Source organism: Electrophorus electricus, chromosome 1 (genome assembly GCF_041902795.1).
Source record: "Electrophorus electricus isolate QZ-2024a chromosome 1, ASM4190279v1, whole genome shotgun sequence".
NCBI lineage: Eukaryota > Metazoa > Chordata > Actinopteri > Gymnotiformes > Gymnotidae > Electrophorus > Electrophorus electricus.
The window spans coordinates 14,884,885-14,901,245 of record NC_137497.1 but is presented as its reverse complement, the minus strand read 5'-3'; the positions used below and the strand labels follow the sequence as shown (position 1 = coordinate 14,901,245).

General features: G+C 39.6%; 1 long non-coding RNA gene across 1 annotated transcript; it reads left to right on the top strand.

Moving 5' to 3' along the window:
- Positions 1–7,766: 7,766 nt before the first annotated feature.
- On the top strand, positions 7,767–14,874 carry LOC145657412 (uncharacterized). The gene is made up of 3 exons (XR_014123049.1): positions 7,767–7,983; positions 11,622–11,700; positions 14,606–14,874. It is a non-coding gene; the product is annotated as an uncharacterized LOC145657412 (long non-coding RNA).
- The last annotated feature ends 1,487 nt before the right edge of the window (positions 14,875–16,361 follow it).

Below are 16,361 nucleotides of genomic sequence, written 5' to 3'. Positions count from 1 at the left end.
GACAGTGCCATGCTCTTTAATTTTGCCTGTGTGTGTAGAATGTGATGTGTTTTCATGACTGACTGTTCTGTGAGTATCCAGCCACTATTGAGCTGATGTGGTCTGAGTCTATGACACAGAAGAGGATGACCAAAACACATCTGATTCCTCACATGATTCTCCATGGTAACATGTGTTAGTGTGAATGTGTGAGCATGGCTGCAGCACAGGGCTGTGTCCTCCCCATGTCTTCTAGCACCTGGACATTACACACACATGACCTGGATATCACATGCACCTGGCATGGACACCACCAACCTGATCTAGATTACACTATAATACTACATATTATACTATATATAGATATTATACTATAATATCATATCAAATTATAATAAAACATGATGAATCTAACAAAGGGTCTTAAATTACTTTATTGACTTTTAAAATCTTTAATTGAGAAATATTCAAGTCATTAAAAATATATTTTTAAAGGTTTTGCGGCCCATATGAATACATACCACCCCAGTCTTTAATCTCTGCTCCGGTCACTCTGGTGCATATTGATACCCAAACATATGTATGGCCTCAGGTCTGTCTCTCTCTCTGTCTCACTCACCCTCACACAACCCCTTCCATTGGTTGATTTCTCTCAAAGATCCTTTCAACTCCTCCCCCTACCCAGAGATTTAGTAGTGAACTTTGGGTGAAGCAATGGGTTTGATCTGCAAAAGTATTTCAGCCTGATCAATATGTTTAAAAAGTTTAAACAAGTCTTAGGATTGATTCTTTAAAAGTAAGACTCTGAAGTTTGAAGCAGACATTTGATACCCATTCAGAGAAGATAAAGTCACATGTCAAAGGGCAACATGAGCTCAGGTTTGCTGACAAAAGGAATGCCCATCATGACACTGCCCCCAAGTTCTCATATAAATAGGGGTAGAACTCACTGAGCATCACAGATAGAACGATGAGCCTAGAATCACATCTCTTATTCTATACTCATGATGAACTCATATTATAAAGAAGCTGCTCTTATGGCATGGAGGACAAAGAGAACAGAAACCCTGAAACAAGCTTTTATGAAAAAACTCAACACACATACCTGTATAATCTGGATGAATCCTATTTCAGCCATGAAGCACCCAGACTATTCAAGACAGGGTTCACCCACCCACTGTCCAGAGCTTTGAAGCTGTGCTGCATTCAGATACCTCCATCCTCGAACAAGATTCAGGCTATTGCTGAAGTAGTAGTAGCCAACCTGCAGGAGGTACAGAACATCTAAGCTGCTCTCAGAAGCATCAAAGAAAAAAAAACAAAGTGTGCAGGGAGCATGAAGATGTCATGAACTACTGGAATCTGCATGAAAACCTGAACCCCAGTGATCCGGTCATGTGGGAAACCTTATCGACAACCACTCTGGTCCTTCACCCAAGAAAAGAGTGCTGATGAAGGAGTGGATCATGCTGTTCTGCAAAACCATTGAAATCAGAGTCAGAACAGGATGTCACAGATGAGAACAAAACTGTATCTAATTTGGAAAATCTGATGTGTGTAGTACGAGAGTCTAGCAATCAGTAGAGTTCGATAGTATCTGAAGCCAATAATATGTTACCCATTACATGCATATATAAATCACATTCTTTGATTGCATGCTTTCATTTTTAGCTGAATGTAACAAGCATAACCTCTTTTACTGAAAGATGCTAATAAATCCATAATCCATTCTAGCACTCTTCATCGTGTTTCAATGAGTTCACCATGATTGAACATCTGCTGAAAAATATTTACTATGCTCCCTCAAACCCCGGGTCCTATGGAGGGGTCGAGAGTCTGCAAAGGTCTGTGGTGGAAGAAATGGCTAAAAGGGTTGATGATAAGGAAATCAAAAACTGGTTACCAGCTCAGCATGTATACACCCTACATAAACCAATCTCTGTGAAATTTAAAAGAAAGTAATTTTAGGAAACAGATGAACAATAGCAGGCCGATTTGGTAGACATGTCTAACTTATCACAGCATAGTGATAACATGAATTTTATGCTAATGTGTATAGATATACTTTCCAAGTATGCTTGGGTACGTGTGATAAAAAACAAGACGGATGCCGAGGTTACCAAAGCCTTTGTTTCGATTCTAAAAGAAGGCAGAGGTGCTAAAAAACTTCAGACTGATTTTTTAAATTAAAGTTTAAAAACCATGAAAAAAATGTAACATCAATCACTTTGCTACCGGAACGGGGCAAAAAGCTTCAGTGTGTGAACGGTTCAACAGGGCGTTGAAAACCAGAATGTGAAGATACTTCAAAGCCATCAGTACAAGAAAATACATCAATGTGGTGCAGGACTTGGTTCATGCATATAACAACAGCTATCACAGTAGCATCAAAAGGAAACCCATTGAAGTGAATGAAGGAAATTCATTCACAGTGTTTAAAACCTTGTATGGGTTGTTTCAACACAAAAAGGTGGAAAAACTAAGATTCAAATTTATAGTCGGTGATTACCGTCAGAATTTCACAATTAAAAAGAACTTTATGGATGAATATTTTAGTTTCTGAATGTCTAAGGAGACACTCTCCCATATACAAATTACAGGATTTTGATGGGGAAAATATAGAAAGGACCTTTTATGAACAGGAGCAGCAAAAGATTATAGTGGGAAAAGACAAAGCCTTTAAAATAGAAAAGATACTATCCGAAAAAACTAGGAACTGAAAAAAGATGAGCTTGATCAAGTGGGTTGGCTGGCTCGATAAATTTAACTCCTGGATTCCAGCCGAGGACGTCCTTAACATTGTGAAAGGTTGGGGGGGGGGGGGGGGGGGCTCTTTAATTGCGTGCTCACGTCTCTGTGTAAAAAGACGCGTTCGATTCCTTTGTAAGCAAACCCAAACTAAGCAAGCCTTTGGTTAACTCTAAATGCACATTACTGACATAAAAGTGTTCCTGAATAGAGCATTAGTCCCCCCTTTTCTATTTTATATTAATTTCTATTGACCACTGCAGTGCCATTTTCTTGGAGTGACAGCAATTCTCACCTATGTGTGAAGGGGGAAGGGGCAGGTGACTAGCATTTACTTCCAGGTGTTTCCAAGTGTTTCTAGAGCAAGTAGTGTGATTGGCAGCTGTTTCATCAAACAGAGGAGGGTTAGACGAAAACGTAGACCCCTCACTTGCCTTATTTAGTCAATCCTTTAATGTTTAAAGGTCTGCGCACTGTGCACTGTCAGTGCTTCAGTGTTAGTAGATAGCCTAGCACTTGGGTTTGACGCTGTTTGGCGAAACTCGTACAACCATAAGAATAATTTGATAATTTTACCAATACGTTTGGACATCATGGAAAGGAAGAGGCTTATTTTAGCTGAAGTTTATGTGGAGTTGTTTGGGTGCTGCCAGCGTGGACTAGCTTCGATGTTTGTATAGCAAATCACTGGATGCTTCCATTGACTGCTGGAAAAATTCGTAATCCTGATACAAATCGTAAGTATAAATGAGAAGGTATACTTCTTTACAGTATTACAGCATTTACAGTATTTTCCCCAGCATTTACAGTATTAGCTACAGTATTTTCCTATAATAACAATGATGCTATGAAGCTAATATTGTTGTGGAACTTACTAAAGTAACTTACTCTGATATTTTAGCAAAAAGAAACATGCAAACTTGATGTATAGTGACTGATGACTTTGTGTGCATTTGGAGAGGTTTTTGGTCACTTTGGAGAAGTCTAGGACACCTACTGGAAACATTGTGTAGCTACTTAGTCATTAGTCATGTATATGCTCAAAACTGTTCAGTTTATTAGACAAGACGCTGGTGAATCAGGAAATGTAGAGTATGAGTGAAAATGAATCTCCAGCATCGACACACATTATAAACCCAAAACATCAAAGGCGTTTTATGTTTTGTATTTTGACATTTTCTTCTATATTAGATGAGCTCAAATGGAACCTAAATGATGGACAAATAAGCCTGGATGTGAATGGATGTCTTATCCCAAGTGTCTACTTCAATTTGAATCCTGAATGATCATTGTGCTATGTGTACAATTTCAGATAACTAGTGTTAGTCAATCAAAAATGATCTTAAAACTGCAGGTGCGTGGACAGGTTTTGCTGGAGCGCTGTGGGAACAAGGGGGAGGGATACAGATATTGCACCAACTGGCCGTTGAGTCCCTGATTAGTCCACGCACAGCCTCAATCCTCCGTTCCTCCTCTTGACGAAGAAGACACTTGCGGACGCTGGAGAGGTGGAGGGTCAAATGAAACCTTGCTGAAGAGCCTCTTTAATATATTGTCCCATTGCTCTTTCCTCCTCTTGGGAGAGAGGGTAAACCCTACATCAGGGAGGAACCGGGACCTCCTTCAGTGTGATGGCGCAGTCCCAGTCATGGTGTGCAGGTAGCTGTGTTGCTCTCGTAGGGCTGAATACCTGCACCAGGTCACTGTATTCCTGTGGCACGGTGAGGTCATTATCGGCCTCGGGACTCTTGATGGAGGTGGACTGCAGGGACACTGTCTGGTGAAAAAGACGTTTGCCCTCGCAGGCGACCGCCTACTCAAGGACCCGATTCTCCGTCCACTGCATGTGGGGATGTGTGCCTTTAACCATGGAAGCCCTAGCGTAATTGGATGAGAGACGGAAGGGAAGAGGTAAAAAGCAACATGCGCCACATGTTCAGTTTCAAGGAGGACACGAGGAGTAATGTGTTATGAGCCCCAACCCCACGGGTCCCCCATCGAGTGCCTGCATGCTTAACGGAGTGGGGAGGGTAATGGCTCTTATTCTCAACTTCTTAGCAAATCCCCAGTCCATTACATTGCCCCCTGCACCAGAGTCAACCAGTGCCGAAGTGGAGAGTCCACGGCCCATGTGTACAATCACCACAGATAGTATGCACATAGACAGGTTTGAGGAAAACTGCAACAATTGCAGTGCTCCCTTCGGTTCTCCGGCTTGCCTTTTACGCTGGCCACACTTAGCTGCATGGGCTCCACCGGAACTTCTGCTTGCGCCACTGCAGGTGCATTCTCCTGCTGTTGTCGACCTCGGGGAAATTGCCGGGATCGCTCCTACAGGAGATGGTCATACGTGATAGCAAGGTGTACTACCTCATTCAGTGAGTTGGCTTCCTGCTTACATGCCAGTTCCGTCTGTAGGTCTGCCAATGACGAATGTATCAGCCAAGGCAGACTCTTTCCACCTAGCTCCCGCAGCTAACATCCAGAATTCCATGGTGTAATCTACCATTGTTTGGATTCCTTGCCTCAGGCATAGCAAGTAGTGCTCACAAAGACTCCCCTGACACTCAACCGTGACAATGAATCAAACAGAGGGTCCTCAAAATTGTTTTATTGGCTTAATTGAAAAATAAACATTTTAAGTGATTTAAATAAAAAGAAAAGTTTTCAGCCTCTTTATAATATTTATATATGAATACATATCACCCCAGTCTTTAATCTCTGCTACGCTCCTCATGTCAATCTGGCGCATACTGATAACCAGACATGTGTACAGTCTCAGGTCTGTCCCTCACTCAGCCACTCACACACACCCCTCCCATTGGTTGATTCTCTCAGAAAGACACAACTCCTCCTCTACCCATGCTGGAATACACCTTCTGACAAAAATTATGTAATGACTTTAGGCCAGAAAGTTCAAAACATGCCGCCTTTTTTCTCCCCAACCAAGCAGACCTGTGTATGAAAGGGATGTGAGATTTGTTTAATTGAGATATATTAATGTGATTAAATATATTACAGTCTCATATTCTACCACTCTGTATTCTCTGCTTTCTCTCTGTTCAGTGCCCTTCTCTCTGACACACACACACACTCACGCTGTAGTCAGAGGTCACAGTTATTCTTTGTGAGCTAGCTAGGAAAGGTTATTGTAACATGCTGTTAAATGTCTATATTCTGATGGTTATTGATAAATATAACCGCTGATATATTTATATATATTGATAAATATGACCGCTGTATCATAGAGTTCCAGTTATATGTACGTGAACCATTTTGATCAACTGAAATGTAGACGTATGTACATGTAACATTTTTCTGATTATGTAAATCATACGGCTATTCTAACTCTCATGGCTAGCTAAATAGATTACAATTTTGATTTCTATTGTGTAATACTTTGGATATAAATGTTTACATTTTCTGTTACAGAACAAGACAAAATATAGTCATCCAGTATAGTCTACCATTTTGAGAAAAACCTGAACTTCAAAGTGGGTGAATCTATTTATAAAAAATTGAACCAATAAGATCACAGTTCATTTAGATTACATGCTTTGCGAGTGCTTTAGGTATGAGGGCTACCATAAAGGTAATCTTTCTGCTCACACATCAGTCGGTCTGTAATTCTGTACTCTGTGTTTCTAAGGTTCCAACTTTCACGGGTTCCTTGAATCTGTGGAGAAAAGTGCTGACCAAGGTAATTTCTAATTTGTGAACCTTTATACATTTTATGTAATTTATTTATCATTTAAATTTTTTTTATTACTTCTCATTTGTAGATATGAGAAGACCAAAAACAGTTCCTATGCTGAATGAATTGTTGCACAGTAATCTTTTCTAGAGTGTGTCTACCATATGTTAAAAGAGCTGCTTTATTTCTAAAAGTTTATGCAGTGTGTTAATTTGTCACACAGAGGCAGAAGGGGTGAATCCGATATACCTCTCAACCATCGTCAACTATTCGAGTCCTCTGGTGGAGCTCACAGGTTTTGCAGCAGACCTTGTACAACTAAAGAAATGCATACAGTCCATATAAACACACTCTGGTGGAGGGTAGCTCCATCACAGGGTGAAAAGTTTCACTTCACTCTGGCACTGGAGCTAAAATGCTAACAGCTCCCCTGAGGTGTTCAGACCATGGTTCAGAGACAAAAGATAAAAACAGACCAGCTGAACTGGTTTCTGGTAATGAAAACTGCCGTGTACAAATTCCAAACTGTACAAAACTGAAGCCAAATCATCTGAGTGCTCATATTCTCTCTCTCTCTCTCTCTCTCTCTCTCTCTCTCTCTCTCTCTCTCTCGCTCTCTCTCTCTCTCTCTGTACTCCTCCTATGTCTCTCTCTCACCATCTCTCACTCTCACACAGACATGTGACAGCAGCACTACACCATGATGGATCTCTCTCTGTCTCACACAACACATGTTGATAGAAAGTGTTTCATTCTTTTCAAGCAGCTAAACTGGTTTCTGGTGATGACAAGTGGTTGTGTCTCAGTTCCAAACAGAACTTAAACAGAAAAATCCCCAGTATGAATTAAAACCTACACTGTTAGTGTAGTGACCTGAAGTGCTAACTTTACCCATCCAATGTTATCTAAACACTTGTACAGTGATGTTAACACCCGCGGTGTTGATACACCTCTTACAGTATTCATGGTGTTTACATATTTGTATTTGTGTCTGTCTCTGTGATCATGGTTGTTTCTCTCTTGTTTTCTGCATCTGCTTCCATGTCTTCCTGTGTCTTCTGTTCTCACCATGTCTGCTCTAGTGTCTTCCTTCTTTTCCCAACACGCACACACAGATGGACATATGGTATAAACACACACATGGAGGGAGATATGATATTCACAACAAGACTTGTTCTTCCACTCTTGGGATGTTATGGGACTGAAATGTGCTCATACTGGTTTGGCTCCTTCTAAAAAGAAAAAAAAGGTGCAACTAGATTATCGTTCAGATCATAACAGGAAAGAAACAGAGAGTGTGTGTACAGATGGACTGCAGTGAAGAAACAGAACATGTTTACAGGTGGACTCCAGTGAAGAAATAGACAGTGTGTGTACAGGTGTGTTTATAGTAGTAATAAACAGTTATGATCAACAATTGGTCAGTTATGTTGCTACAGTAGTGAAAACTCAGTAGTGAAACAGTAGCTAAAGTGAGTGTGTTGACAATTAATTAATCTGGACATCCTGATGAAGACAGATCCAGACATTCTTCCTGAAGACTTATAGACTGAACAGTAAAGGTAACACTGCTCCCATGCTTCATAGATATTGCTGTAATCTTGTGTATTTCTCTCTGTAATTAATTATGGCTTTCAGTAAGATTCCTAATACCAATCATTAGCCACATTCCTAAAACCAGTCATACGGCCAGATTCCTAATACCAATAATACGGCCAGATTCCTAAAACCAACCATGTGGCCAGATTCAGAAAGCCTATCATATTTACATTTACAGTAATTATAGTATTTAGCAGATGCTCTTATCCAGAATGACTTGCAAAATTGCTTTGTCATTTACTCATAGAAAACATCCTAGCCCGTACAGTAGGTTAGAGTCCAATATACCAATGATCTAGAATACAGGAATCACTGCTGATGCCTACAAGTACAAAATACATAAGGTCTATCTTAAACAATGATAAGTGTAATACACAATAAGTGCTAGGGTTTGTTAAACAACATCAGTGTAATAAACAATACCCTACAATAAGTACTAATTTACTCAGTCAATATAGGAGCAGGGTCAGTTGTCATTTAAATATTCCACAAATAGATGGGTCTTCAGTCTGCGGTTGAAGACTGCAAGGGACTCTGCTGTCCGGACAGCAAGTGGGAGTTTATTCCACCATCTTGGAGCTAGGACAGAAAATTGTCTAGTTGCTTGTCTTCCATGAGACCTGAAGCACAGTATTTCAAGCCAAACCTTACTTGAGGTTCGAAGTACTCAAGGTACGAATTGAGGACCATTGACCTCATGTATGAAGGGGCTGGTCCATTTTTGACTTTGTAGGCAAGCATCAAGGCTTTAAATCTGATGCGTGCAGCTACTGGAAGTCAATGAAAGGAGCACAGCAGTGGAGTAATGTGAACTTCAGAAAATTGAAGACCAGTCATGCTGCTGCATTCTGGACAAGTTCAGAATGAACTTAAGGACAAATTCACATCCAAGAATACCTAGATCTGCAGGAAAGTCCACATACCTGGACTACTGGATTTGAACCTTTCCTATACAAAGTGTTGCAACAAGACCAAACTCAAATAAGGAAAATATTCTTTATTAATTCTAATGTATCCTACAAGATATTTGATTGTGTGGACTATGAATCCAGTTTCCCTCAGTGAATGTAACAGGTTCCCCAACCTGAACAGTTCTGAGACAGCTGTCTTTAGAAATTCATGTGAACTTTCCATATGTCTTTGAAATGTTCTAAGCGCAAGCGGAGACAGTATGGGGAATGCAGTTTATTAGAGAACACACATAGTCCATAGATGTAATTCAAAGTACAAGCCGTATATCCAGAAAATCATGTATGTTTATACAATATGACATACAGCTGTCTTTACTGTCTGTAAATATATTCTGTATATGACATACAGCTGTCTTTATTGTCTGTATGCATGTATATACTGTATATGATATACACCTGTCTTTATTGTCTGTCTGTACATATATACTGTATTTGACATACAGCTGTATTTACTGTCTGTGTATATAATGCATATGACATACAGCTGTCTTTAGTGTCTGTATGTGTGGATATACTGTGACACAGCTGTATTTACTGTCTATATGTATGATGTATATTCTGTATATGACATACAGCTGTCTTTATTGTCTGTATGTATGTATATACTGTATATGACATACAGCTGTCTTCTATTGTCTTTATATGTTTATATACAGTATATGACATACAACTGTCTTTATTGTCAGGATGTGTGATGTATATACTGTATATGACATAGAGCTACCATTACTGTCTGTATTTATGTTTATTGCATAGCTGTCTTTACAGTCTGTATGTATATACTGTATATGACAAACAGCTGTGTTTATTGTCTGTGTGTATATGTTGTATATGACACTCAGCTGTCTTTATTGTCCGTATGTATAATGTATGGCCTACAGGTACCATTACTGTCGGTTTGTGTGTGTATACATTATGACATAGAGCTGTCTTTATTGTCTGTTTGTGTGTATATACTGTATAAGTATTTCTGTCTGTATGTATGTACTGTATGTGACATACAGCTGTCATTATAGTTTTTATGTATGTTTATACTGTATATGACATACAGCTGTCTTTACTGTCTGTATGTATGATGTATATTCTGTATATGACATACAGCTGTCTATTGTCTGTTTGTATATTTATACTGTATATGACATAGCTGTCTTTACTGTCTGTATGTATGTACTGTATGTGACATACAGCTGTCATTATAGTCTTGTATGTATGTTTATACTGTATATGACACTCAGCTGTCTTTATTGTCCGTATGTATAATGTATGGCCTACAGCTGTTTATTGTCTGTATGTATGTTTATACTGTATATGACATACAGCTGTCTTCTATTGTCTGTATATGTTTATATACAGTATGTCTTTATTGTCTGGATGTGTGATGTATATTCTGTATATGATATATCGCTGTCTTTACTGTCTGCATGTATATAATGTATATGACATACAGCTGTCTTCTATTGTCTGTATATGTTTATATACAGTATGTCTTTATTGTCTGGATGTGTGATGTATATACTGTATATGATATACCGCTGTCTTTATAGTCTGTATGTATATTTATATGTAATGTTGAGCGATAAGGAGGCGGACACATGCGCGGAGAGGAGCGAGATTTATTATGCGCAAATCCAAAATCAGAGTTGTTATCGTAGTCCAGGCTCAAAGAGCCAACACGGAGAGCACGGGGATATATAAGTAGACAAAATAAACACACGAAGGCAAACTGGGAAGCAGGCTATAACTAAGGCTAGGGAAAACTCATGGCTAAGAAACACAGAGTACAAACCAACAGTATACAGTATACAGTATAAACATACATAAAGACTATAATGACAGCTGTATGTCAAATACAGTACATACATACAGACAGTAGACAGCTGTATGTCTTATACAGTATATACACACAGACAGTAAATACAGCTGTATGTCATTTACAGTGTATACATACAGACAGTAAATACAGCTATGTCATATACAGTATAAATATACAAACATGACATAGCTGTATGTCATATACAGAATATACATCATACATACAGACAGTAAAGACAGCTGTATGTCATATACAGTATAAACATACATAAAAACTATAATGACAGTACAGCTGTCTACTGTCTGTATGTATGTACTGTATGTGACATACAGCTGTCATTATAGTCTTTATGTATGTTTATACTATATATGACATACACCTGTCTTTATTGTCTGTGTGTTTATATGTGTATCTGACATACAGCTGTCTTTACTGTCTGTATGTACATACTGCATTATATTCCGCTGTCTTTACTGTCTGTATGTATATACTTGTATTTGATGTACAGCTGTCTTTATTGTCTGTATGTGTGTATATACTGTATATGATATATAGCTGTCTTTACTGTCTGTATGTGTGTATATACTGTATATGATATATAGCTGTCTTTACTGTCTGTATGTGTGTATATACTGTATATGATATATAGCTGTCTTTACTGTCTGTATGTGTGTATATACTGTATATGAGATATAGCTGTCTTTACTGTCTGTATGTGTGTGTATATACTGGATATAACATACAGTCTTTTGATCCCCCTCAAGACACTAACACTTTCTGAAATCTTCATACAGATTTTCTCTGCTGTTTTCTACAGGTCTGCAAAGATGCACCATAACAGATAAACTAAGACATTTACCAAGACTCTGCTGGTTGTGTGGTCTCCTGTAACTCAGGTAAGGCTCTGACCTTAAGTAAAGAAATTAGGGTGCTAGTAACACTTACATCTTGCATTTGATTCACAGGGTGCACACGTACTGTCACACTGATACACATGTAAGCCACTCTGGAGAAGAGTGTCTGTAAATGTGTGTGAACAAATGAATCCTTATTAAATCCTCGATAAATCAGTTTTCTTACTGGGTAACTCCATCACAATTGTCAGATTTTCATAACTATTGTACCAAGGGTCGATTTCACACAGACACCTATAACAGAGCCACAAACATTTTCATTACATGTTTACATACTTCCTCACATATTTGTTTCTGGGTTAAATTTCCTGTGTTCAAGATCAACATTTTTTACTTGTAACTACTACTTCTTTTTGATAAACACATGCAACCTCTGAAATAATGTGGATGAACCTGTTTATTGCTGCTGTGTTTCAGTTGAATGTTGCTTAAGATTGGTCATGGACAACCAAGAGAAAACACCAGTCAGGGGAACAATTCCAATGTTTGAAAGTAATAGGGGGGCACTGTTTCACATTTTCATTAAACTGTCTCATTGAATTTGTGGTGAATTTGAGTAAGAATACATAATTTTTATATATTATTTTGTTGAGTCAGTTTGAGTGTCATTGGGCTGTCAGACCCACAGGCTGTTCGTTGTGTTGTGTATTGTGAATCTGGCCCATGGGCTATGTGTTGTGTATTGGGTGGGCTGTGTGCTGTGTGTCTGCACCAGAACAGTGCAAATGCACTGTAACGCTCATCCATTAGTATTGTGCAGGTCATACCTCAGTCTACAGTACTACACATACAGTCTGATTACACATACACATACACATACAGTCTGGTCCTCCATGTTGATTGGGCGTATGGCAGTGTAGTGTCTGTATCCCTGTCACATCTGGTCCTCCATGTTGATTGGGTATAGGGGTGGACGGTGTCTGTATCCCTGTCACATCTGGTCCTCCATGTTGATTGGGTATAGGGGTGGACGGTGTCTGTATCCCTGTCACATCTGGTCCTCCATGTTGGTTGGTTCTCCTTCCAGCAGCAGTCTGTGGGTCGCCTCCCATCTCACCCTCACAGGTCTGTTCTCTGATCATTCCCATCTCACCCTCACAGGTCTGTTCTCTGATCACTCCCATCTCAACCTCACAGGTCTGTTCTCTGATCATTCCCATCTCACCCTCACAGGTCTGTTCTCTGATCACTCCCATCTCAACCTCACAGGTCTGTTCTCTGATCATTCCCATCTCACCCTCACAGGTCTGTTCTCTGATCACTCCCATCTCAACCTCACAGGTCTGTTCTCTGATCACTCCCATCTCAACCTCACAGGTCTGTTCTCTGATCATTCCCATCTCACCCTCACAGGTCTGTTCTCTGATCACTCCCATCTCACCCTCACAGGTCTGTTCTCTGATCACTCCCATCTCACCCTCACAGGCCTGTTCTCTGATCACTCCCATCTGTTCTCTGATCACTCCCATCTCACCCTCACAGGCCTGTTCTCTGATCACTCCCATCTCACCCTCACAGGCCTGTTCTCTGATCACTCCCATCTCACCCTCACAGGCCTGTTCTCTGATCACTCCCATCTCACCCTCACAGGCCTGTTCTCTGATAACTGAATATAAAGTTTGATTTTGTGTATCACACAACTTTGAAAATCATCTCATTGTATTACCTGGGATTTCACATCTTATTCAGTAACATTCCAATGCTTTTTCTTAATTGTGAAAGCCTATTAACTCCTTCCCCACCAGTAAGGCTGTTTCATAATCAATGTTTTTCTGTCTGTAAATGTGTTTCTATACTGCCATCTTGTGGTCACTGATGGGCATTTCAATGTCCATGGTGCCATTTGTGTAAAAATAAATTATCTATTATAGTTATGTGACATTAGTGATGGGCAGATCATCAATAACTGCCCCACTAATTTAAATGTGAATTTAAATATGTGTATTCAGAGTAAAACAAGCAGACTGTATGACCTCAGACTATCAGTGTTTTCATAACAGACCCACACAGTGGTAGTGAGAGATGACAAACAGGTAAAACCCAGTGAACACACATCAACACTTTACTCAGTCCTCTCCACATCCCTCACACAGCACACTTCACCCAACACACATTCACTCCTCTCTGTCACTCACACAGCACACTTCACCCAACACACATTCACTCCTCTCTGTCACTCACACAGCACACTTCACCCAACACACATTCACTCCTCTCCACATCCCTCACACAGCACACTTCACCCAACACACTCACATTCACTCCTCTCTACATCACTCACACAGCACACTTCACCCAACACACTCTCATTCACTCCTCTCTCCATCAATCACACAACACTTCTCCCAACACAATCACATTCACTCCTCTGTCACTCACACAGCACACTTCACCCAACATGCTCTCATTCACTCCTCTCCACATCCCTCACACAACACTTCTCCCAACACAATCACATTCACTCCTGTGTCACTCACACAGCACACTTCACCCAACACACATTCACTCCTCTCTGTCACTCACACAGCACACTTCACCCAACACACATTCACTCCTCTCTGTCACTCACACAGCACACTTCACCCAACACACTCACATTCACTCCTCTCTACATCACACACACAGCACACTTCACCCAACACACTCTCATTCACTCCTCTCTGTCACTCACACAGCACACTTCACCCAACACACTCACATTCACTCCTCTCTGTCACTCACACAGCACACTTCACCCAACACACTCTCATTCACTCCTCTCTGTCACTCACACAGCACTCTTCACCCAACACACTCACATTCACTTCTCTCTACATCCCTGCACTGTGAATATAAAACGTTTGTGAACCTTCAGTAAACCGGACTGTTGCCCTTCTTCACATTGCAGGATGGACAAAGAACAGCTTCTCTTCACTTTAAATGACCTGGAGACAGAAGACCTGAACATATTCCAGTGGCATCTGAAAAACGGAGTGGAAGGTTTCCTGTGTATCCCAAAGTCTCAGCTGGAGAAATCTAACAGACCTGACACTGTGGACAAGATGGTGCAGAAATATGGCCCAAATGGAGCTGTGGAGATCACACTGATCATCCTGAAGAAGATGAACCACAACCAACTGGCTGAGACCCTGAGAATCAAACACAGTGAAAATAAAGCAGGTGAAATCATGTTCAATTTTTAAACTCACTATTTCAGGATTTTATATGCTCATAGCATTTGGTTTTGTTTTGTTAGTGAACTCAATAGATAAAGAATGAAGAGGAAAACAATGCTTAGTTAATTTACAAAGTAGAATGAGACAAAATTCAAAATAATTTGGTATATTAAAAAACAAACATTGCAAACAATATGTTTTGAATAACAAATGTTCATTAGCAACAATGAGAAAAGTGTCAGTCTCAGTTTAAACATGAGCAAATTACAAATGTAGTCCAATAATGATAAACAATGTGTTTGGCACAGACTGTATAACTTACAAAATGCATAATAACAAATGTGCAGTGTCTTTTCAAACATAGCAGTCACAACCAAAAAATGCACATAGGACTCACAGTTAATAAAGTAGGTTTTGTGTTTTATATGTTCTGCTCTTTACTCTGATGTCTTCTCTCACAGGTGGAGACAAATTTGAATTGTCGACTGCTAAAACTCCAGCAGGTAAATTCAACCCAGTCACACCTTTAGGCATGAGATTATATTACAACTTTAAACAACATGAATATCACATACACTACTGTCATCATTCACATACACACATCACATACACTACTGTCGTCATTCACATACTCACATCACATACACTACTGTCGTCATTCACATACATACGTCACATACACTACTGCCATCATTCACATACACACATCACATACACTACTGTCGTCATTCACATACATACATCACATACACTACTGTCGTCATTCACATACATACGTCACATACACTACTGTCATCATTCACATACATACATCACATACACTACTGTCATCATTCACATACTCACATCACATACACTACTGTCGTCATTCACATACTCACATCACATACACTACTGTCATCATTCACATACTCACATCACATACACTAATGTCATCATTCACATACTCACATCACATACACTAATGTCATCATTCACATACTCACATCACATACACTACTGTCGTCATTCACATACTCACATCACATACACTACTGTCATCATTCACATACTCACATCACATACACTAATGTCATCATTCACATACTCACATCACATACACTAATGTCATCATTCACATACTCACATCACATACACTACTGTCGTCATTCACATACATACGTCACATACACTACTGCCATCATTCACATACATACATCACATACACTACTGTCATCATTCACATACTCACATCACATACACTACTGTCGTCATTCACATACATACGTCACATACACTAATGTCATCATTCACATACTCACATCACATACACTACTGTCGTCATTCACATACATACGTCAAATACACTACTGTCGTCATTCACATACATACGTCACATACACTACTGTCATCATTCACATACACACATCACATACACTACTGTCGTCATTCACATACTAACATCACATACACTACTGCCATCATTCACATACACACATCACATACACT